This window comes from Rana temporaria, chromosome 1 (assembly GCF_905171775.1).
Source record: "Rana temporaria chromosome 1, aRanTem1.1, whole genome shotgun sequence".
Taxonomy (NCBI): domain Eukaryota; kingdom Metazoa; phylum Chordata; class Amphibia; order Anura; family Ranidae; genus Rana; species Rana temporaria.
The window spans coordinates 550,810,874-550,836,975 of record NC_053489.1 but is presented as its reverse complement, the minus strand read 5'-3'; the positions used below and the strand labels follow the sequence as shown (position 1 = coordinate 550,836,975).

General features: G+C 42.7%; 1 protein-coding gene and 1 long non-coding RNA gene across 2 annotated transcripts in view; both read left to right on the top strand.

Moving 5' to 3' along the window:
- GLRA3 (glycine receptor alpha 3) overlaps positions 1-26,102 on the top strand; it is a 278,112-nt gene that overhangs the window by 21,415 nt on the left and 230,595 nt on the right. The window lies entirely within an intron of this gene.
- Positions 5,223-6,202, top strand: LOC120921011. Its single transcript, XR_005744815.1, has 4 exons — positions 5,223-5,268; positions 5,588-5,668; positions 5,760-5,968; positions 6,092-6,202. It is a non-coding gene; the product is annotated as an uncharacterized LOC120921011 (long non-coding RNA).

The following is a 26,102-nucleotide window of genomic DNA, read 5'->3' as shown; positions in this document are numbered from 1 at the left end:
AGATAGATTTATAGTTAAAAGGTTTTCCTTTCCTGAGTATTTTTGAAGCGTCTAAGAACCAATGCATTCATGTCTGGCCTGGTTGTGGAAAATGATGTCCTCTCCTGTTTCACCAATGTAATATCCTTAGTTGCACTTGTTACATTGAACGAGATATGCTACATTATTAGAGGTGCACTTGGATGATCCAGTAATATTGAAGGCTTCTTTCGTACTGTTTGTATGCTACATTTTGATGTATTAATGTGGCTGCACAGTTTGGAACGTTTAGTGTCTCAAGGTTTCATTAACTTGTTTGTGAAGACCAGCATAAAGGATTGTTGGTAGATTTCTTACAGTTTCATCCTCTGTTATGATTGCTCTAATTATAATATGATGCTTCTGGCTCTATTTATGAACCCATGACATTTTGATTGTGATGTGTATATATATGCTTATTTATATGTTAATATCTGTTTAGGACTTAGTTTCCATCACTTTGCCATCTAGCCCCCCCTCCCTCTTTTTCAATATCCCTCCTGGTATCCCCTTCCTAGCCCCCTCTCTAGCTATTCTCCACAGACAGTGTCTCCAGCACCTTGAGTGTGCATCACTGTCATCCCCACCTGGTTGCCGTGTACGGTGTAGACTCCCACCTCACCTGCTACAGGACACCCGGTGTATGTTACACTCTTTTTTGTTTGTATTATCTGTTTATTTTTCTCTGCTGGCTTTTTCTTCTCAGGCCGTCTTTTGCTGCTAGCATGGCAGACTTTCGTGGCGCTGCATGGGAAGGCTTTATGTTCAAAATCCAGTCCAATACAAATAATGCCGATATAACTATCCCTGAGCTTGATCGAGCATTTTCTAGATTACAACGACTTTTGGAAAAAAAGGTCAGAATATTTTGGCATAAACAATATTTTATCAAATATGTTGAAAATCAGATCACCCCATGGGGCCTGAGGATACAAATATTCCCCAATCTTAAAAAGGTAGATGACGCCCTTAAACTTAGATGGGAACAGAACTTACAGTCTTGTTCGTTCGAAATGATGAACATCTTATGCAACCAATACGAAGCTGAAATTGAGGATCTTGATGTTCAGGTTAATGCCTGGTACATTGAATTGGTATTGTCGATATCGAATCCGCTGTTCATTGCGAGGGAGAAATCCCTTAAAGAACATTTGGAAGAGTATACCACTGACCTAATTAATTTTAAGGAGGGCAAATACCTTAGAGATAAGGCTGCATATGACAATAAGTATGCTTACAAATGGAATCAACCAACTTTCAACAAACCTACAGCCCATCCGTCTACACGCAATGTACCTGCTAATCTGACTAACATACCAAATGTCACCTCTGCTTCCTCTACAGCATCAAGTCAGTCAACTGTTTACCGAGAGATGTCTCATGATCGTTTCCCACGGAAACGTAAAAATGACCGAAAATCTACATCCTCAGAATCTTTATCACAAACCGGTCTCAACACCACTAAGCGTTTACCAACTAACTCTTCTGTTTTAGATAACTTTCGTCCATCTTCCTTATCACGAATCTTGCATCCTGATACCCCACAGGTGACGAATGCCTCACTAGCGCACCCTCCGCGAGCTCCGGCACTTACGTCGCCTCTGTTAATGACACCTCACACCACCCCGACGAGACGGGTAAGCGAACCGAATGTATCCTCACATGTATCTTCACTCTTTCCCCAAAGCTCGGCAAGTATAGATCCCAAAATTGCACCAATTTTTTTAGGCAAACAGATGGAACTATCATCCACCCCGATACCCTCGACGAAGTGAGTACGCCCTCTTTGGATCTTGAGGTCATCAATCTATCATCCACTTCATTGAGTGGACATGAGATTGATGTCCTCAAGCTTGGACTGACCTTCTGTCCATCCATCTGGGGGGATAAATTTCAAATGATTAAAGACATTCATCTCTTTGCCCGGAAATTAATGTTCAAGGTTATCTATGACAAACCATCTACTGAATCAGATAATAGAAACTTTGAACAACTTAAAAATGATGCCGATGAGATACAGGCCATCGAGACTCTGATGGAACTATGGGAGGAGGGACATGTGGATGACGATTCCCCCTTGGTACCACCCACGTTGGGAATTTGTGCCCCAGAGGTCACTTTTCCTCCACCTATGTCCTTCAAACCCAAATCGTTAAACTTTCCTCTCTTGAACAAAAATGCCAGTATATGGTCATTTGTCCAGCAGACCACAAGAGAGGTCGAGAAAATTGACCTCTCTAATAACTCTTCAAACCTCACTTTCAATCAACGACAAGCTCTCAGAAATCTTCAGGACAATCGCTCCATAATAATTAAACCCTCTGACAAAGGGGGCAACGTAGTAGTCATGAACATAGAGGACTACGAACGCATGTGTTTAAAGATCCTTGAAAACGAGGATTGGTACCGCCCAATACCTCAGTCGGTAATTCTAAGCTTTAATAATGAATACTACGCCCTTATCACTCAGGCCTATCATCAGGGCTTGATTGACAAGGATACGTGGAACTTTTTGAACATTCAGGAACCTAAGGTTCCTACTATGTACGCCCTACCAAAGATTCACAAATCCTTAAAATGCCCACCAGGGAGACCCATAGTATCGGGTTGTGCAGGACTAACAGAGAATGCCAGCTCCCTGGTTGACAATTACCTTCGCCCGCATGTTACCGCCCTGTCCTCGTACATCAAGGACACGATTGACCTTTTGCAAACTATCGATGGCATATCAGTTCCACCCAATACCTGGCTGGTTGCTATCGATATTGAAAGCCTTTATAACGCAATCCCACACGATAGGGGCATTGAAGTTGTGGGTAAAATCCTCAAGGATAGAGGCGATCAGGCAGAGCCCTACAACATATTTATTTTGGATATATTAAAGTTCATTCTCACCAGAAATGTGTTCATGTTTGGACTCTCCCACTTCCTCCAGGTGCAGGGGGTTGCGATGGGGACTAAATGTGCCCCATCGTATGCCAACCTGTACCTGGGGGGGTGGGAGAAGGAACTTTTTTCTGATGAAGAATCCTCGATGTATCTGTGCCACGTCCTTTCGTGGTACAGATACATCGATGACGTTCTGCTATTGTGGTCTGGTGGCAGAGCGGAACTTGACTTATTTATGAAGAGACTGGCCAAAAATACCTTTAATCTCAAGTTCACCATGGAATGCAGTCTTAAATCGATCAATTTTCTCGATCTTACCATCTTCATTGGATCTGATGGAACTGTCTACTCCTCTCTCTTTCGTAAGCCTTCTGCAGGTAATACTATTCTGCATGCCTCTAGTGGCCACCCGCAGTCGCTTGTAAAAAGTATACCCTACAGCCAATACATTAGACTAAAGAGGAATTGTGTCCTCAAGAATGATTATGAAATAGCTGCTAGAAACCTATACTGTCGTTTGAAGGATAGGGGCTACAGTCACAATATCCTGAAGAAGGCTTACAATCGAGCTGCGAGTATCGACCGCAGGGACTTGATTTTTCCCCCCCGAAGGGTTAACTCTCTGCAACCAATACGTTTGCTCACTCAATATTCTGCTTGCCATACACAATTTAGGGAAATATTGGATAGGTATTGGCCATTATTATTGGCGGATAACACTGTTAACAAATTTATCAAGGATCGACCTGAAGTTACCTACCGCAGAGCACCATCTCTGCGGGACAAACTTGTTCAGAGTCATTATAATCCCTTAGAAAATTCTTCACACACAATTAATGGCACCTTCTCATGTAAAGGATGCCACATGTGTCCTTTTATTCTGAGTGGATCTACAGTCGTGTTGCCTGGTGGACGTACCCACACCATTCGGTATCGGGTCACATGCCAGACCGTCGGCGTGGTGTACCTGGCCAAATGCATGTGTGGGTGCTTCTACGTTGGCAAGACGAAGAGACCTTTCCACAAGCGGATATCGGATCATATTGCACCCATACGGAAAAAACTGTCCACCACTGCCATCAGTAGGCATGTGGGACATGAGCACAATTTTGAGCCTAATATGGTTAAATTCACTGCCCTGGAACATGTGCCCACACACGTTAGGGGTGGGGGCATTGATCGCAGCCTTCTGCAACTTGAAACTAAATGGATACAAACTTTAAACGCCACCCATTACCCAGGACTGAATGAATATATCAGCTTTAAATCTTTCCTGTAAGGGCTACCTAGTCTGTATGTCCCAATCCCCTTTTTCTTTGTGCTCCATCTTTGGGCTTGCCATGCCTTCATCAGGCGACTGCCTGGGTTGCTCCAGCATGGAATATATGATGCTTGTCATTCTGCATCCTTTGTCTGTTTTGTTTCACATTCCCTTCTCTTTGATATTTGGTTCCAATTCCCTCCTTTCCCCTCTCCTTGGCTTTCTGTCTGTTTTTTCCCCTTTCCCCCCCCCCCCCCCCCTCTCTCCTATTTTTTTTTTTTCCCCCCCTTCTCTTCCTTTTCTCCCTTTCCACTATCCCCGCTATTTTGGCATTTTGCTAATGTATATATATGCATGGGATTCTATTTATATATATGATTGCCCCAGAAATGTTTGACCTTAACTATATTTCTTTGTTTTATGAGTATTGTCCATTTATATGAACTTTGTTGTGAATCGCTCTGCTATTGTATATGTGCTTTTGCCACCCTGCTTATATCCATGTTGGTTTTTTTCAATGACCCTGCACCTTTAAGGTACGGGCCTTGACATATCCTTTCTATTTACCGAGTTGCAATTTCTTTGCCTATTGGACAATCCCATATCATCTGCAGGATTTATGATGCTGCTGCGTTTGTCTTTTCGCCTTTTGTCCCCTTCCGTCTGGACACCCAAGGGCTTCACTTTGTGAGCCCGTTTTTGCCAGTGCTTTCTTTCCCCCTCCTGCTTGCTGATTCCCCTCCCCTTCCATCGGTGATTCGGCCACTCCCGGCTCCTGGACTTGGGTTTCTCTCCTTGTCTACGAGCCGCTCCGTTGTATGGCGGTGCCCCTCCCCCGGCGCGCTGTGATTGGCCGATTATTCGACCGTCCACGCCTTCCAACCCAGGGGTTGCTGGGGATTGTAGGCCTTCGGTCCAGCACCAGCTTGGGTGTCTGTGCACTGGCACTCTGTGTCCGCTCACGCCCGACCGCGCCTCCTATGACGCACGGACGTGTGGGAGGGGCTAAGGGGTATATCTGGACTGTGTCTGGCTATGGAGCGTTAGTGTGTTGTGCACTCCTGTGGAGTTAACTTGTGCTGCTAAGACAGACGAACCAGGTACTCTCCCTATTATGCTTACCAGCTGCTTACTATATAAACTTGTTTCCTTTTACGTGTCCAAGTCTTTTGGCTTGTTATTTTTCTCGACTTTTTTCTTTCTTTTCTGGATTTTCTTTACTATGGAACAGTCTTCTTGCTGATAATCACTATATTTATTTTATTTTAATATAGAAGCAAACTGTCTGTTTCACTTTATTTGTTTTTCTTCTATTTATTCCATATATCTGCTCTTTCTTTTATTTAGTTATTTTTCCTGCTTGATCTCTAACTGTTCTCTCTTTTCTATATTTTTTGTTTGACACAACTCGTGGATCAGCTTGTCACTAAATCTGACTAGCCTCCGGTCTCAAGCTAGGCATAAGTCTCCACAGATGCTATACCTGTATACCTGAGCACTGTGAGTGTACACTCTATCTTTACTCTTTATTAAATAAATATTTCCTTATATACTCTACAATAGATATTGACATTACTACTCTTCTCCACAGTTGGCCACTTTGCTTCTGGGTGCCGCCCCCTGCCTCTCCGATGGTTGGGGACTGTGTGAATCCCATCTGCAGCGGTTTCTCATTTTTTCCTGCCTAGGTTATCCTTTTGGCTGTCAACTTGTGTCCATCTGGCCTGATTTTTCAGGAAGGTGATGGTATCAGGGTATTATACACCCTGTTGTTTGTTTACATCCACTACGGACCAGCAGGTGGGCATTATGTTGGTATACACTGACAGAGCGACTTTATATATTTATTGTTTATGTATATTTAATATATCTGTGTATAAATCATTAATTTTCTTTCCCTTTTTTTCTGTATGTTATTATCAGAATCCAAACTCTGATCTCAACCACCCCTGAAGAAGCCTAACCAGGCGAAATATATAGGGTTTACCAACCGGGTTGTGATCTCTGCTACAGTATTTATGTCTGTTATGGAAACCTTTTAACCTTGTTACACCTGTTAGGTTGTTTTGGTTTATGAATTGGACTCCGTTAGAGTCCATGATATGTCCTACAACCTGACGCTATTTTTTTAAATAAACTATTAAAATTTATAGTACTTGTTCTATTTTTCTTTATGGGTTTCTGCTTGCACCGCTATAGTCCCGCCATTGTTCGACTTTCCCATCTGTTATGATTGCTTGCAGCTCTTTACTTATGTTTTATATACCTTCGAGTGCTCCATTTTATGTAGTTACTAGTTGTACACAGCTATATGTCTTTGCCTCTTTGTAGTAGATATTCTCTTCAGGTTTTTCAGTGCAGTGTTTATGTTTGTACCGGTGGGATTGTTGGAGTAACCTTTCTTATGGGAGCATTCTACTAGTACTCTGAGGTGTCATCTGGCTCAGAGAATATGTGATGGTATCAGTGGTGATCCAATTTAGTTAGTTTGGGGTGAATCTGTATTCTAAGTTAATGTTGATTACTATACTACTGAATTGCAAATTAAATGGGACTATATGTTTCAAAAGCATAGTTTGCCTGTGCTAATACATGAATGGTATAGGAACCAAATGGGAGATGCCCCATTTGGAGGCCCCGGATGCAGCAATTACTATTATACCAAAAGAAGGGAAAGACACTTCACTGTGTTCTAGTTATAGACCCATTTCATTGCTAAATGCCGATACAAAGTTATTTGCGAAAGTATTGGCAGGAAGGATGAAAATAATAATAAACGATCTGGTACATGTGGACCAGGTGGGTTTTATACCAGGAAGAGAAAGTAGGGACAACAAAATTAGAACGCTCTTGGTGGTGCAGTAATTAAAAGAAAATAGGTCCCCTGGTCACTGAGAAAGTGGTTGACAGGGTAGACTGGGGATTTAGAGGTTATAGGACAAGGCCCAAAAATGACCCACTGGATTAAAGCGCTATATAACCAGCCTACAGTGAGGGTGAAGTCAAACTGGTCAGTGTCAGGACCCTTTGAGATGCATAATGGCACCAGACAGGGGTGCCCTCTGTCCCCCCTGTTGTTTGTTCTGTCACTAGAACCGTTATTGGCGGGGATCAGGCAGAACTTAAACATCAGGCGGGCTAAGATTGGAGAGGAGGAACACAAACTGGTGGCATACGCCAACGATATTCTGTTCTTTATAACTAACCCTAGGATAACTCTGCCCAACCTAATGAAATACCTAAAACTATACAGAGAATTATCCAACTTTAAAATGAACCCGATTAAATCCGAGATCCTAAATTTAATGTGCAAAAACAGGAGGAGCAGATATACCAAGACGAGTTCCCATTTATCTGGAGGGGAAAAGAGTTAAAATACCTAGGAGTAAAGATAACAACATCCACTGAGACCTTATATCAAGCGAACTTTATACCATTACTGAACGAGATTAAATTAGAACTAAATAAATTAGCATCAAGACACATGTCGTGGATAGGAAGAATTAACATTAATCTTTAAAATGGGTATCCTACCAAAGATTATGTATAAAATGCAAATGCTACTGATCTCTCTCCTACAGGTATATTTTAAAACACTAAAAAGCCTACACCTATGTTTTATATGGCAGAAAAATAAGCCGCTTATTAGTCTGACAGTCCTGAACAGGGACAGAGGACAAAGGGACCTAGGGGTACTGGACCTCAAGGAATACTATAACGCTGTCCTTCTCTCACAGGTGATAGAATGGGCAAAAATAACAAAGAAAAAAGATGGGTGAATCTGGAAAGCATGATTAGCAATGTCTCACTTGGGAAAATGATATGGATACCCATATGAGGAACATGAATGAGAAAACACATAGTATAACGCAGAAAGCACTAGCGAGCTGGGATTTGATACATAACAGGGAAAATTTGGGGACACAGTTCACCACTTATACCAAGGCACAAATTATTTTGTACCCAGCATAGGGAGTATGTTTGGAAACTGGATTAGGAAAGAAAATGCACAATTAAAAGATGTAATGGTGAAAGGTAGATTATGCACTTTTCAGGAGTTAAAATATAAAAAATAAATAAATGGTGATGGAACGTGTGGCGGTATTCCCAGCTGAAACTGTTAATTGAGACATTGCCCCAACCAATCAGATCCGAATAGAACCTACTCCCGTTTGAGAAGTTATGTACTGCTACAGTAAGGAAGAAGGGGATCTCAAGGATATATAAAATCCTGATGGGAATGAAGGGGCTGGAAAGGCCGCCATATATTCATAAGTGGGAAGAAGAATTGGGAACACGAGTGAACGACTTAGATGTCGGGAAAATATTGAGAATGGCACACATCACATCAATAGACAGTAACACTATAGAAATTAATTACAAAAGTCTGGCACGCTGGAAAAAAACCCCAGATAAGGCACAAAAATACCAAAAGGAGGTCTCGCAATTATGCTGGCGGGGGTGTAAGGAAATAGGAACCATGACCCATATTTGGTGGACCTGCCCAAAAATTAAAACATATTGGAGAGAGGTACTACAAACAATAAACAACATAACTAACGTAGAAATAGCAGAGGACCAGTGGGGGTGCTTGTTCCATGGGACTAGAATACCAACTAAACAATACATGAGAACATTGGTTCCTCAGTTATTAACCACTTCCATACAGGCATTTTCACCCCCTTCCTGCCCAGGCTAATTTTCAGCTTTCAGTGCTGTCACAATTTGAATTACAATTGTGCAGTCATGGGACATTGTACCCAAATAAAATTGTGATCATTTTTTTCCCCACAAATAGAGCTTTCTTTTGATTTGATCACCTCTGCAGTTTTTATTGTTTGCGCTATAAACAAAAAAAACACAATATTTATTACTTTTTGCTATAATAAATATCCCAATTTTAAAATAAAAACATTTCCTCAGTTTATGCCGATATGTATTCTTCTACATATTTTTGGTAAAAAAAAATCGCAATAAGCGTATATTGATTGGATTCCGCATTATAGCGTCTACAAAATAGGGGATAGAATTATGGCAATTTTATTATTATTTTTTTTTTTTTACTAGTAATGACTGCGATCTGCAATTTTTGTCGTGAGTGTGACATTGCGGCAGACACTTTTGACACTATTTTGGGACCATTCACATTTATACAGCGATCAGTGCTATAAAATGCATTGATTACTGTATAAATCTGACTGGCAGGGAAGGGGTTAACACTAGGGGCAATCAAGGGGTTAATTACCTAGGGAGTGATTCTAACTGTAGGGGGAGGGGACTCACAAGGGGAGGAGACCGATCATAATGTGAACACACGGATCAGTCTCTTCTCACCTGACAGGACTTGGATCTGTGCAGGAAGGATATGCCTGGGTGTCAACTCAGTTATGTCAGGATTTTCATTTTCACATTGCTACTAGGCAGGTGCTTAACTATACATCCCAGGGCCCCGTAGCAAAATTGTTATGGGACCCTGATTAACTCTTTCTGTATCATCTGGCAGTGTTAACTGGAACAATACTGCAATTTAACTTAACATAAAGTATGGCTTAATCATAGACAGGTAGTGGGAAAACTTTCAGAATAGTCAGTACACCACTAGGTGCCAGTGAACTGTCCTCAGTAGCTCATATTTTTTTTTCTACATCAGCTGATTTTTTGAGCATGAGATCTTTGAATTTTGGTCTCAATTTTTGGTTTAGGAGTCATTTAAAAAAGACTTATAATAGCAATATTAATAAATGTTATGTTATATTCAAAAGTAATCGCTAGCGTTCCTGCAGACAATTTCTCTACAACCCCAATACAAACTTCTCTAAACTGTGCTTTTTTTTTCAGAATTACAAACCTCTGCTCGTTAGTTTTACATAAGGAGACATTTAGACATTAAAGCCTCAGGAAGACTGTGTTGGGCATACTATCAAAGTGATGACCAGAGGGCTACAGGCAATACATCTACTTAACCACTTCAGCCCCGGACCATTTGGCTGCCCAAAGACCAGAGCACTTTTTGCGATTCGGCAGTGTGTCGCTTTAACTGACAATTGCGCGGTCATGCGACATGGTTTCCAAACAAAATTGACGTCCTTTTTCCCCCACAAATAGAGCTTTCTTTTTGTGGTATTTGATCACCTCTATGGTTTTTTTTTGCGCTATAAACAAAAAAGCAGCGAGAATGTTGAAAAAAAACAACAATATTTTTTACTTTTTGCTATAATAAATATAGTTTAGGCCGATACTTATTCTTCTACATATGTTTGGTAAAAAAATCGCAATAAGCGTTTATTGATTGGTTTGCACAAAAGTTATAGCGTCTACAAGATAGGGGATAGTTTTATGGCATTTTTATTAATATTTTTTTTTACTAGTAATGGTGGCGATCAGCGATTTTTATCATGACTGCGACATTATGGTGGACACATTGGACACTTTTGACGCCATTTTGGGACCATTGTCATTTATACAGCGATCAGTGCTATAAAAATGCACTAATTACTGTAAAAATTACACTGGCAGTGAAGGGGTTAACCAATAGGGGGTGCTGAAGGGGTTTAGTGTGTCCTAGGGATGTGTTCTAACTGTGGGAGGGGTGGACTATGTGTGACACGACACTGATCATGATCACAGGGAGCTGTGATCAGTGTCCTGTCACTAGGCAGAATAGGGAAATGCTTGTTTACATTAACATTTCCCAGTTTTTTCTCTCCATGAGACGATCACAGGACTCCCGGCAGACATTGAGTCCGTGGGACCCGCGGTCACACTCACAGAGCTTGCGGCGGGCGTGTCTTAAACGCAACATTTATATAAGTTGATATTCCCAGCTGTGCAATTCTGTTGACTTATATCGGCGTGACACGGGGCCAGATTCTCAGAAGAGTTACGCTGGAGTATCTACTGATACACCGGCGTAATTCGAATTTCCCGCCGGCGTATCATTGTTTTGTATTCACAAAACAAGATATGACGGATTTAGGCTAGGATCCGACTGGTGTAAATCACTTACACCGTCGGATCCTAAATGCAATACAACGCCGACAGCTAGGCGGCGTTTACGTTCAGGTCTCATTTGTTTATGCAAATGAGCCTGATACGCCGATTCCCGAACGAATTTGCGTCGCGTAGCCATTGCTTACGTCGTTTGCGTAAGCGTAAGGTTACCCCTGCTATATGAGGGGAAACCTTACGCCAGTCCGCAGTATGCCATGTTAAGTATGGCGTCGAGTCCGCGTCGTCTTTTCCCGTCGGGTACGTCGTTTTCCTAAGTCGTTCTTGAATACGACTTTACGTCAATGACGCACAGGTCGGCGTCGAGAACAGCCCGGCGCATGCGCAGTTCGATCGGCACGGGGGCGCGCTTAATTTAAATACAAGCCGCCCCCTTGGAATTACGCGGGGATACGCCGGGCCAATTACACTACGCCGCCGCAAATTACGGAGCAAGTGTTTGGGGAATACAGCACTTGCTCCTATAAGTTGGGGCGGCGTAGTGTAAATAGCTTACGCGCCGCCGCCGCAGGATCTACCAGAATCTGGCCCAGGGTCCTTAAGTGGAGTTAGAGGGAAAGCAAAGAAGAGATATGACTAGTGACACCATGATCCCAAAGTCTCACCCTCTGTATATTCTAGTCTAGAGAATTTACATAGCATTGGAGTTGTCAACTACGTCCTCTCCAACCCCTAATGATATAGTATTAGATCTGTGTTATGTTAACACGCACACAACTTTTTTTATACTTGATTTGCCTCAACAACCTCTCTAGTGGGCTATTTTCCACCTCCTGTTGTGTGGGCTGCTATGGCTATAGTTATGCCACTGCTAATCGGATAGACTGAAGAGCGTTTATGAAAAAAACAATTGCACAGTTCTCCTGGCTTATGCTGTTCTGTTTGCACAGATGTTTATAGTCTCTGTGATTTATTGCTTTTTCTTAAACATATAACTACCTTAATATTGCAAGCCATGCTAGATTCCACCGTTGTTTGCAACAATCTAATAGTGTTTGGACAGCATTAATCATTCTGTTTAGTAATTGGATATTTGTATATTTAATTAGATAATTCTGCATGCACAAACATCACATTAATGCAAACTGGGGAATGGGGATCATTTAACACAGTATATGGATCGGAAATTTGTTGTCACGGCAAACAAAGTGGAAAAATCTGCTACAGAGGTATCTTGTCACAAATAGCTCATTAGGAAACATGTAGCAGACATTTTGCACACATTCTGACTACTGTACATACCTGGCAACAAACCAGCGTGGGTACAATCTACAGTCAAGAGATTAAGACCACTTGTTTTCATACCCTCACCTTTCTTATTTTCACGCAGTCTGTGCTTTTCTCTTACTTTTCCTTAAATGTTTCCAATTTGATAACACTAATTCAGCGTCCACACGCTCGGAATTTCCAACAACAAATGTTCGATGGGAGCTTTTTGTCGGAAATTCCGACTGTGTGTAGGCCCCATTGTACATTTTCTGTCAGAATTTTCGACAACAAAAATTTGAGAGCTGGTTCCCAAATTGTGTAGACAATTCTGATGCACAAAATTCCACGCATGCTCTGAATAAAGTACGAGACAGAAGAACTAGCATTCGTAATAGAGATAGCAAATTTGTCACGATGTAACGGACTAAAAAGCACAAAGCTGAGAAATGCAAATCATCTTTCCCCAAACTTCTACCAACACGAGATTAGCAGAAGGAGCCCAAAGGGTTGCGCAAATGGTATGGATCTTCCGTTTTATTGTGCTGTCGTATGCACTGTACGTGACAGTGTTCTTAAAGTGCGCAATTTCTGACAACATTTATGCGACCGTGTGTATGCAAGACAAGTTTTAGCCAACATCCGTCAGAAAATTATCCACAGTTTTGTTGTCTGAATGTCCTCGTGTGTACATAAGGGGTGTACTTATAAAAAGTCCAGCAAAAATGCTGATACATTTGTTCTGTTCAAATTGAATGTTCTATTTCCTCTACAGGTCAAATGTTATTAAGAAAAAATTGAGTGGTTCAGAAAATATCTCGTTATGGACACTAGATGGAGCTGAGAATCATGGAGAATAAGCCCTTCTTATAGCTCCATCTAGCGTCTATAATGTTATATTTTCAACCACTCTTTTTTTTATGGATGAATAACTTTCAACCTGTTCAGGTGTTGGAAGGAGAACTGCTCCATTTTTGCAGGATGTGCATCATCATGTTTCTATGGCTGTATGTGGTTAGTTTATATAAATATATGCCCAAGTTTAGAGCCATTATCATTGTTAAAATCCGAAAGAGGTCTGTTCAGAGATCGTCTAATTTATTGCTCTTTCTTTCAATCCATAAATATTAACTGTAAAACTTACAGCATCTTTGTAGTGTGCAGACAAAAGCTGTTCTTCTGGCTTGAGAAAGGGTCAGTTAGGACCCAAAACATAGATGTTTGAATGTAAAGAGTGTTTTTTGTCTCCATTCTACAAGTTACAGTAAACTCTACACACGTTTGGAAATTCCGACAAGAAGACCGTGGATTTTTTCTGATGGAATGTTGGCTCAAACTTGTCAATACACATGGTCATACAAATCTTGTGGGAAATTCCAACCACCAATAACGCGGTGACGTACAAGACGTACGACAAGCCAAGATCAATGAAGTTCAATAGGCAGTTTGGCTCTTCTGCTTGATTCTGAGCATGCATGTTTTTTTTGCACATCGGAATTGCATACAGACGAGCAGATTTTCCGATAGGAAATTTTTCTGTCGGAAAAATAGAGAACCTGCTCTCAATCTTTTGTTGGCGGAAATTCCGACAGCAAAAGTCCAATGAAGTACACACGGACGGAATTTCCAACCAAAAGCTCACATTGGACTTTTCTTGTCCGAATTTCCGATCGTGTGTACGCGGCATTAGGCTGATCTCTATAAAATCAAAGATCTGTAAGTCATAAGACCTCTGTCTATGGTTCTAGTGAAGTGCCAGTGGGGCAGGAATGTAGCATGAGTTGTTAATAATAATTTCAGGTATGTGGTCATCTTTTACAAACATGAGCACTTTTTGAAAAGAATGGCTGTAGAAGGGCATGCTAACTTTTTGTAAACATAAGTCAGGAGAAAAAAAATTCTAATTCCAAAGACAAACTCAGTTCAAACTTAGTTTTTTGCGTGTGGTAAAAACTTAAAAAGGGTATATGCTTTTGTCAAGTTTGACCATGTTAGAATCCGTTCTGCCTCTTTAACAGTCTGTGACAGCAGAACAAGAAATGGGGATTTGGCTTGGTACAAGCATTGTTTTAGCAGCCCAAAAAAAATCTTCATTGGTAGAGATGGCCTGGCGGTTCGCCCGGCGGTTGGTTCACGGCGAACTTTGCTAGTTCGGGCCCGTCCGCAATTTTACATTGAGAAGAACTTTGAACCATGAAACATCCATCAGGTGGTACAGGACAGCCAATTGAGACATTTCAGCACATGGACATACCCCCTACCTTATAAATAGAATTGATCTGGTGGTCATTTTTGTCAGTGTAGGGAGAGGTTGCTGTGTGGAGCAGGGACAGGCTGTATTGAAACAAATCGCTAGCTAAAAGGTCCACAAAAGTCCTTTTAGGGACTGGTATAGGTGTACTATTGTTTGGTGTGCAGTATATAGGGGTGTAATACACTTATAATATACTTTCTAACATGGAAAGCATATTATAGTGGATTTGTATTGTGCACTGTGCAGCATTGTGACTGGTGTATTTGGGTACTGCAGATTTTTTTTTCTGTTTTGCTGCTTTAACTCTGCTACACACAGTGACAAACGTTACTGGAAAAAAAGTTTTATAACTGGTGCGATAAACCAGTGGCCCCCCCAAAACGACAGATTGAAGCGGGGTGTTATATAAAAATATACTTTCATAATAGTGTATTTGGGCACTACAGAATGTTGCCTATTTCGCTGCGTTACCTCTGCTACACACAGTGACAAAATTTACTGAAAAAAGTTTTATAACTGGTGCGATAAACCAGTGGCCCCCCAAAACGACAGATTGAAGCGGGGTGTTATATAAAAATATACTTTGATAATAGTGTATTTGGGTACTGCAGGCAGAGGAGGAGGCAGGCCCTTCCACAGGGGTGGTAAGGGTAGAGCAGGAGCACCAGGCTGGAGCCAAAGTGGGAAGTGGCACAAGGTGCGTTCGATTACGTCAAAAGATGCACCAGACTTGGTTGAGTGGCTCACCAACACCACAACCGTATTTCCTCCGCTTAAGTCACAGGATTTATTTTCCGATCCATCAGAAGACATTTCCGATGCGCAGCCATTCTGGGCATTGGATCAGGAAGAGGAGGTAGCAACAGCCGCCACTTAGCAGTCTGACGACAGTACCCAGATCAGCCCAAGGAGGTTGGTCCCTGCTGTTGTTGCCTACTCTGAGATCTCTAATGTTAGTGGTGGGAAAGGTGACGTTAATGATGACGTGTCTACAGACATATCGTGGGTGCCCACAAGAGAGGAAGAGGAGGGGAGTTCAGAGGGAGAGATGGACCAGCAGATAGGGAGGAGAAGCAGGCCGAACTTACATTGCACAGGAGGGACAAACCAGACTGCTAATGTATTAGGAGCGAACCATCAACCATGTACGGTCACATCTGGCGCTCCCAGGATTCCGGCCCATGGTTCCGCAGTGTGGGCTTTTTTTAACATGTCCGCTGCTGACAATAGTGTTGCCATCTGCAGCCTTTGCAGTCAACGCATAAGTCGCGGTAAGCCCAACACTCACCTAGGGATGACCGCCTTAAGAAGGCACCTGGCCTCCCATCACCGAGCCCAGTGGGAGAAATGCCATCAGAACCCACACAGCCACACTCCAGGCTCTCACTGTCCAGCCTTTTTCTCCTTCTCCTCTATACTCACAATTGTCCTCCACTCCACCTTCGATCATGCCATCCTCACATTTTTCTGCAAAAAGACAGGCTTCCGTGGCCAAATGTTCGATAATAAAAAAAAAAGATGACGCCGGATAACCCTCTTGCCCAACGGTTGACCTCTGGCTTGTGGGAACTGATAGCCCGCCAACTACTGCCATATAAACTGGTGGACTCGGAGGCCTTTCGGAAATTTGTGGCCATTGGAACACCACAATGGAAGGTCCCAGGAAGGAAATATTTCTCACAGAAGGGCATCCCAGAGCTATATGGCCATGTTCAGTGGCAAGTGAAGGTATCTCTGGCACACAGTGTCGGTGCCAAGATACATCTGACCACAGACACGTGGTCTAGCAAACACGGGCAGGGAAGGTATATAACTTTTACTGCCCACTGGGTGAACCTTCTGACGGCCGTCAAGCATGTAACCCATGGCACCCATGTAGATTTGGTTTTACCGCCACAGATAGCATGCAGGCCTGCCTCTTCTTCTCCATCCTCCTCCTACTCCATCCTCCCTCTCCTCCTCGGCTGACTCCTACCGTCTCTTCCACCGCCCAAGATCCCCAGAACCTATTCGACATGCCAGGTGAGACGTTGTCATGCTGTGCTGCGTCTGTTGTGCCTGGAAGACAAGAGCCACACTGGTCCTGCACTCCTTTCAGCTTTGCGTTCACAGGTAGATCAGTGGTTAACACCGCTTAATTTGACAGTTGGTAAAGTGGTGTGCAACAATGGTGCCAATCTGCTGAGCGTCCTGAAACAGGGCAAAATTACACATGTGTCATGCATGGCACACGTCCTAAACTTGGTCGTGCAGCAATTCATTGCCAAATACCCTGGGGTCCAGGACGTCTTGCGGCAGGCCAGGAAAATCTGGGCCCATTTCAGAAGATCTTACACGGCCATGGCTCGCCTTGCTGACATTCAGCGGTGACACAACCTGCCCATCAGACGTCTTTTTTGTGACTGCCCGACGCAATGGAACTCAACCTTGTATATGTTTGATAGGCTGCTCCAGCAGAAACGTGCAGTTAACGACTACCTGTACGAACTCTGCGGCAGGACAGGTTCTGGGGAGCTTGTTTTTTTTTCACCGTGCCAGTGGCTGCTCATGCGCGACTCATGCAGACTTCTGTGGCCATTTGATGAGATCACCAAACTGGTCAGTCGCAGCCAGGGCGCCATCAGTGACATTGTACCTTACGCCCTTATTCTTGAGCGTGCATTGCGTCGTGTCATTGATCAAGCCGCCGAGGAGCAGGAGCAGGAAGATAAGGAAGTTGCAATGCTGGATGAATTCCCAGGGGGGCTACTCCACCTGAGACAAGTCAACAATGGGAGTCTGAAGAGGAGTCAGAGGAGGATGGTGCCGGGGAGGATGAGAAGGAGCAAGAAGAGCATGCTTTAAACCTTTCTGGGATCCCTGGTGTTGTCCGTGGATGGGGGGAGGAGAACGAGGACGACATTATCCTGGATGATGAGCAGGAGCCAGGCCACTACACCGCTTCCAGTTAAGTGCAAATGGGGGCCTTCATGCTCCAGTGTTTTAAGAGGGACCCCTGTATAAAAAGCATAAAGGGCAATGATAAGTACTGGGTGGCAACGTACTTAGACCCCCGGTACAAACAAAAAATGGCGGAAATGTTACCACCATCACAGAGGGCTATCAGAATGCAACACTTCCAGGCCTTGCTTTGAGAAATGCTGCATTCTGCTTTTGCGTGCGCTTGCAGAGGAATTTCCACTCACAGAGAAACAGTTGCGGGTACCAATCCAACAGCGCCTGCAAGAAGAGTGCAGTTTGAAGATGTGTTGGTCACTAATGATATGAGATCATTCTTTCAGCCGACCCATCGACAGCTGTCCTCCAGCATCAGGGAACGCCTAGACCGACAGGTGTCCGACTACATTGGGTTAACGGCCGATGTGGACGCACTGAGAAGTGATGAACCCCTGGACTACTGAGTGGGCAGGCTTGACCTCTGGCCAGAGCTTGCACAATTTGCAATGGAACTGTTGGCTTGCCTCTCGTCCAGTGTCCTGTCCGAAAGGACATTCAGCGCAGCAGGGGGGGTCATGACCGATAAGCGCACTCGCCTAGCTCACGACAGTGTTGACTACCTCACATTTCTAAAAATGAATGAGGCATGGATCTCGGGGGAATTCAACACATGTGACCAGTAGACCATGTTTGATTGAAATTCCTCATGACAGGCCACAAATATCCGCCACCACCCATAACAATTTATGGTCCCTGTCTTAGGTAAATACAACGGCATAAAAGGCCTTTTATGTCCGTTGAATGCCTAATTTTTGGGGCCTGCACTTATTTATCCTGTGAATGCCTAATGTACCACCAGCCACAGAATACAAAGTTGTTCGCTGTCAGGTGAACGCCTGTGGGCTAATTTTTGGGGCCTGTAATGGGCAGCACTTAATTCTGTATCCGGTGAATGCCTAATGTACCACCAGCCACAGAATACAAAGTTGTTTGCTGGCTGCAAATATGACCTGCAGGTTTTTAATGTTCGCCTGCCATTAAAGTCAATGGGACCCGCCGCAAACTTGCGGTTCGCGAACATTTGAGAAAGTCTTTGGTTAGCGTTCGCGAACCGCCCCGTCATATGTTCATCCATCACTATTCATTGGATGCATACACACATTATAAAGTTAAAATGATAGGCATGCAGGCAAATGTACAGTTGAAATGCATGTGCTGTATCTGAATGATCTTCCCTGCCAAAGAATTAACATTTCTGTACAGCCACTCTTGAAATCCAGAGACCACTGTCAGACAGCCAGACGAAGTAAGTGACCTCACTATATGCTACTGCAGTCAAGGACCCACCCCAGCCTGCTGTAAGGACAATAGAGGAGCAGAAGCACACTGATGAGGTCATCTCTCTGCTTTATTTTTTCTATTATTGTAAGCAAACTGTCAGTCATAAATTAGCAGAATTTTTTAACACATTGGATGCTGACTGGCTAATGGTACTGCCCCTCCCTATTCAGTTAGCTAGGCAGATGATTATGGGAAGACAATACTCAGGTAATTATACTAGTACATATTTAAAAATCCATGCAATTTCAAACTACCGTAATATATATAACTTTACTTAATGGCATTTTTACCTATCTGTCCGTTGTTTAGCTTTAAAGAGGTTGTAAACCTCAGAAAAAAATAAATAATAATAAAAAACAAACCCTGCAAGACAAAGGCATAATGAGCTAGTATGAATCACATACTAGCTCATTATGAAATCCTTATCTTAGAAGGATGCCCTGGATCAACATCGACTCTCCGAGGACAGCGCAGACATCTTCCACCGAAGTTACTTCCAGGTTCGCGGGTCCGGGCTGTGATTGTCTGGAGCGCGGGAGCTGCTGATCACGACACAACTCCTGAAGAAATGGCACAAGCAGCCCGTTTCCTCAGTGTGCATGCGCCGATGACGTCGGCAGCAGTGCATATACTGAATATCTCCTAAACTGTGAAAGTTTAGGAGATATTCAAGTTACTTACAGGTAAGCCTTGTTGTAGGCTTATCTGTAGGTAAAAGTGGTGTAACAGGGTTTACAACCACTTTAACTAAAAGATAGCCTTTTAGAACTTCAGAAGAATTACATTTTTCTTAAGAGGAAAATGTAATGACACAAATTAACATTTCATGATCAAGGCAGATTTAACATTTTTGTATTTGAAGTCAGTGAAGTGTGATAACAATTATCCTCTACAGCTATTCAAAAGAATGATAATGATTATTGATCCATGGAGGGTGTACATCTGTCCCCAGTCCATCACAATGTTAAATCAGATTGGCATGTAACCAGGATATTGTGCAGTTCAATGAGAAAAACGGTGTTAAGTATGCCACATACAATTAAATAATACATGGGAGTGTGTATGTATCCCATCAAGACAAATAATTCATTATAGAAAGACATTTTGCGTCATATGGTGGTTTTAAAATACACAGGTCATCCAGTTAAACTAAAGCAAGTGGACCTAAGCTTTACTTGCATGTTTATTATTTACAATAAAGAATTACATTTAAATAAGGACTCCACTCAAGTATTAGGGTGGTTGGGAGTCTTCGTACGCCTTCGGATCTTAGATGCAATTTTTCGACGTCCGCTAGGTGGCGTTCCCGTCGTAATCCGCGTCGAGTATGCAAATTAGCTATTTCCGACGATCCACGAACGTACGAGCGGCCGTCGCATTTTTTTACGTCGTTTCCGTTCGGCTTTTTCCGGCGTATAGTTAAAGCTGCTATCTGGTGGCGTACTCAATGTTAAGTATGGCCGTCGTTCCTGCGTATAATTTTGAAAATTTTACGTCGTTTGCGTAAGTCGTCCGTGAATGGGGCTGGACGCCATTTATGTTCATGTCGAAAACAATGACGTCCTTGCGACGTCATTTGGAGCAATGCACCCTGGGAGTTTTGACGGACGGGGCATGCGCAGTTCATTCGGCGCGGCGACACGCTTCATTTAAATGAAACACGCCCCCTACTCGCCGCATTTGAATTCCGCGCCCTTACGCCGCCGCAACACTACGCCGCCGTAACTTACGGTGCAAATTCTTTCAGGATTCAAAGTATAGCAAAGCAAGTTACAGCGGCGTAGCGTATCTCACATACGCTGCGCCCACGCAGATGTATGTGGATCTGCCCCAGTGTCTCTAATACTAATACTCCATTCACACATACAGTATGTAGCCCCCAGCTACATCACCAACATTGTCTCAAATTACAACATACAAACCAAACCATCCTCTCCACTCCTCCCAAGACCAACGTGTCTATAGCTCTCTTGTCACCTCCTCCCATCCCATGTATATGTCTATAACTTTTCCAAAGCCTCTCACATGCTCTGGATCTTCCTAACCAAAGCTGTATGGCTAACTCCCACTGTGTCTGATTTCAGGCAGACACAGTAGGAATTATGGGCCAGATTCACGTAGAAGTGCGGCGGCGTAACGTATCGTAGATACGTTACACCGCCGCAAGTTTTCATCGCAGGTGCCTGATTCACAAAGCACTTGCAATGAAAACCTACGCTGGCGGCCTCCGGCGTAAGCCTGCGTAATTTAAATGGGCGTGTGCCATTTAAATTAGGCACGCTCCCGCGCCGGACCTACTGCGCATGCTCCGTTTCGAAATTCCCGCCGTGCTTTGTGCAAATTCCTTGCGTAGCGTAATTCCATATTCCCGGACGTCTTACGCAAGAAGGAAAAATTTTCAAATTTCGACGCGGGAACGACGGCCATACTTTATACAGCACATACGTGTGCTGTGTAAAGTTAGGGCACCAAAAACGACGACTAACTTTGCGACGGGAAACTAGACTAGCAGCGACGTAGCGAACGCGAAAAACCGTTGTGGATCGCCGTAACTCCTAATTTGCATACCCGACGCTGGTTTACGACGCGAACTTCCCCCACCGGCGGCCGCGGTACTGCATCCTAAGATCCGACAGTGTAAAACAATTACACCTGTCGGATCTTAGGGCTATCTATGCGTAACTGATTCTATGAATCAGTCGCATAGATACTCTGAGAGATACGACGGAGTATCTGAGATACTCCGTCGTATCTCCTTTGTGAATCTGGCCCTTAATTTTCTAGATCAACTCATCCCCACAAAGTTGCTACCTTTTGTAGCCCTTTCCCTTCTCTTTAGATTACAAGCTCCCAAAGGCAGCTCAACCCCCTCAACCCTCCTGCTTTAAATTGTATGGTAATTGTTCTGTTTTACTTTATTTTGTAAAATACTGTGCAAAAAACAGTTGGCATTATATAAATCCTGAATAATATTAATATGAATAAATGTATTTAATGTGTTGCAGATGCAGTGGCCCGGATTCAGATACAATTGTGTATCTATCGGCGGGCATAACGTATCTCAGATATATTACGCCGCGGTAACTTAGGGCGCAAGTTCCGTATTCAGAAAAAACTTGCGCCCTAAGTTACGGTGGCGTAGTGTAAATGTGTCGGCGTAAGCCCGCCTAATTCAAATGTGGATGATGTGGGCGTGTTTTATTTAAATTACATGTGACCCCACGTATTTGATGTTTTTTACGAACGGCGCATGCGCCGTCCGTGAACGTTTCCAAGTGCGCATGCTCCAAATTACGCCGCAAACTGTCAATGCTTTCGACGTGAACGTAACTTACGTACAGCCCTTTTCGCGTACGACTTACGTAAACAACGTAAAATATGTTTGTGTGTTTCCGACGTCCATACCTAACATGACTTACCCCTGCTTTATGAGGGGTAACTTTACGCTGGAAAAAGCCTTACGCAAACGACGTAAAAAAATGTGCCTGGTGGACGTACATTTCTGAATCGGCGTATCTACCTAATTTGCATATTCCTTGCGTAAATCTACGGAAGCGCCACCTAGCGGCCAGCGTAAATATGCAGCCTAAGATACGACGGTGTAAGAGACTTATGCCGGTCGGATCTTAGGGAAATCTATGCGTAACTGATTCTACAAATCAAGCACATAGATACGACCCCGCACACTCAGAGTTACGACGGCGTATCCGGAGATACGCCGTCGTAACTTGTCTCTGAATCCAGGGCCTGTGTGTTGTAGGCACATTGTACATATTAGGTGCACATTATGTGTGTTTCCATCAACCTCCATGTTATGTTGTGCTATAAACTGTACAAAGATGCAACCAGCAGCACACCTGCAACACACTGAGAACATGCAGATGTAAACAGGGCCCAAAGCAACTCCTACCACTTAATTTTCCCCTGCCTAATCTCCTAATGTTTAACCTAAATTACATATAGGTAAAAATAAAAAATACGTAAGTCACAAAGCACTCACATAGTTGCAGTGTGCTTAGTAATTAGCACGTGAGATCACTCTGTATAGGAAAACCTGGATGTCGATCCTTCCAAAACCTAGCCTGGATATCACTTCCTTTTACAGAGTAACAACACTGACACTAAGCAATTAATTTGGCAGTAAGTGAAGTGAAGAAAATACCGTACCTCCACTTGAGTGTTCTGGACAAAATCTAAATTTTCAAGGGTACTACTTCTGTGGAAAAAAATATTCTTATAACATAGCAAATCTTAATTTTTTTTTAGTTCAGGTCCACATTAAACTAATGTGGTTCAAGCTTAAAATGTGGGTCAAGCTTAAAATGACATCACAGATATGACAGGAACATTAAATTCAACATTAAATTCAGCACTTACTCAAACTTCTAATGCTGAATTTAGCAAGAAACAAGTCACCTTTAATTGTTCCTGTCATCCCCGTGATGACATTTTAATGCTTGAATAAAGATCCCAAGGAGTACAGCAATATTCCGGACATGTTACTGAATCTCACAGACAAGCTGTGCAGCACCCTTTTTTCCAGTTCACAAAATGTGAAAGTCGGTCACTTACCTCGAGCAGCATTACTTTGGCTATACTGATCTGGATCAAGCACCTTACAGTAGAGTCTCCTTTTGGAAGGAAATAGTGGAATGGTAATTCTGTTGCCATTATGATTTAAAAAGAGTAAACACAGTTGATTGATAATAAATGGCTTCAGCCAAACACTAACCATGAGTGAAAGAAAAGTTTTTGTGTTATCATTCATATTCTCTGAAAAATGGCTAAGAATTTATAAATTCTGCCAGGGTATGTAAACTTATGAGCACAACTGTATATATATAAAAATATCACACAAATCTACGCAAAAAAATAGGGAAATGGTCTGACCTTGCCATCTCATTCGTACAAAGCAAAGCTATCACTCAGAGCTGAAGAAAAGCAGACAGGCTGTGAAATTAGAAGAGTATCTTTATTTAGGTAATACTTCTTTCTATTCAGTAGAGTCGCCGTAGCTACTGAGTTTAAGAGATCAACCAGTACCCACGTCACTTCATTTCAATTAAGGTTTAACTCAGGTGGAGGTCAGTTTAAGGGCATTCATACAATTGTTAAACAGTTGTTATTCAGCCTTTACAGCTGATTGTACAGTAAATCCTTCATACTCCTATGTATATGTGTTGCCCTTCAAAAAAGTAAATGGCTTACAATTCTAAGGCATATTGTATATTGTATCCAATAATTCAAAGCGGAAGAAACAACAAATAAATTTGTTCTCTTTTAAATCTGAAGATGAAACACTCAGCTTTATCAACTAATGAGTTTTTGTAGTCAAGGTCTGCACATTTCCTTTTCATTACTCCAACACAGTGTCCCCTTAAATTTAAAGAAATGCCTCAATCCAATAAATTTAAAGGTAGGGGTGGGTACCATCATCCATATTAGTTTAATAATAAGACGAAATACCTTGGGCTGCCCCAAACATGCCCCATGAAAAAAAATAGGAAATATGACTATCTCGGTACCCAAGGATTGAGCAGGAATTATAATTAAAATACAATTTTATTAATACAAAGACAAGATTAACCACTTAAGCCCCGGACCATATTGCTGGTCAAAGACCAGAGCACTTTTTGCGATTCGGCACTGCGTCGCTTTAACTAACAATTGCACGGTCGCGCGACGTGGCTCCCAAACAAAATTGGCCTTTTTTCCCCACAAATAGAGTTTTCTTTTGGTGGTATTTGATCACCTCTGCGGTTTTTAGTTTTTGCGCTATAAACAAAAATAGAGCGACAATTTAAAAAAATAATAATATTTTTTACTTTTAACCATAATAAATATCCCCCCAAAAAATATATATAAAAATATATATTTTTCCTCAATTTAGGCCGATACGTATTCTTCTACATATTTTTCGTAAAAAAAATCGCAATAAGCGTTTATTGATTGGTTTGCACAAAAGTTACAGGTACTGCGACATTACGGCGGACACTTCGGACACTTTTGACACATTTTTGGGACCATTGGCATTTTTATTAAGATCAGTGCTATACAAATGCATTGATTACTATAAAATGCCACTGGCAGGGAAGGGGTTAACACTAGGGGGCGGGGAAGGGGTTAAGTATTTTCCCTGGGTGTGTTCTAACTGTAGGGGGGACTCACTAGAGGAAATGACTCATCGCTGTTCATACATTGTATACAGGCATTTCTCCCCTGACAGGACCGGGAGCTGTGTGTAACGAGCGACCGCGGGTGCCCGGCAGTGATCGCACCCTCCGGGCACATGGGTCTGGATCAGGGATGAGCGGGGGGCATGCGCGCGCCCCTAGTGCCCGTTTTGCGAGGCGACGTAGAGCTACGGGCTCTCGTGCAGGGGAGCCGACCTGTCGCTGTAGAACTGCGGTGGCTGGTCGGCAAGTAGTTAAAAAAAATTCCAAAAAATAATATATACAGTCAAGAGTTACAACTGTGCATTGTTCATACAAAAGGTTTCAAGGAGTCGATGGACCCCAAAGATCATAAGGGGCAAAGAGTTGTAGATCTTGACAATAGGAGAAAAAATGCAGCAAGGGGCAGCAAAGATGCAAACAAGGAAGGTAGGACTTTGTATGAAGCTCGGGGGGAGCCCGGACCTGCTGTGATGGGTGCCACCATTGGACATGCCCTCTCGGCTCCTGACACTGACGCCCTCGGGTGGCCCACTGTTTTTGATATTGTGCTTTCTAGTGCACACATATCCATAAGTCATCTTGTCTCAGACGGTTCTTGGATTTTTTTTGTATCCATCCTCCCCTACCTTGAGATAGCAAACTTACTTGGTTAACTCATTTTCCCATTGCAGATACCCCACATGTCTTTTCCTGAAGAGCAGCTTAAAGCCGTGAAACGCATCAAGCTACTAGATATTGTGTACCTCAGCTACCCATCCACCAAGATATATGTCCATATTATTTTTAACCTTGATAGGGATCAAAAAGACTATTGACCTGCAGATGCTATCTTTTTAATGTATATACCCAACTATAAATATTGGTGGACCCCTCAATTTTATCATGAACATCAATGCTTGTAAACATGTTATTTCTAGTTATTACCAGTTTAGAAATTGGCACCATGTGATGGGTGCATTTCTTTGTATATGTAATTCAATGTATGTAAACATGTTTTTATGTACTATTAAAT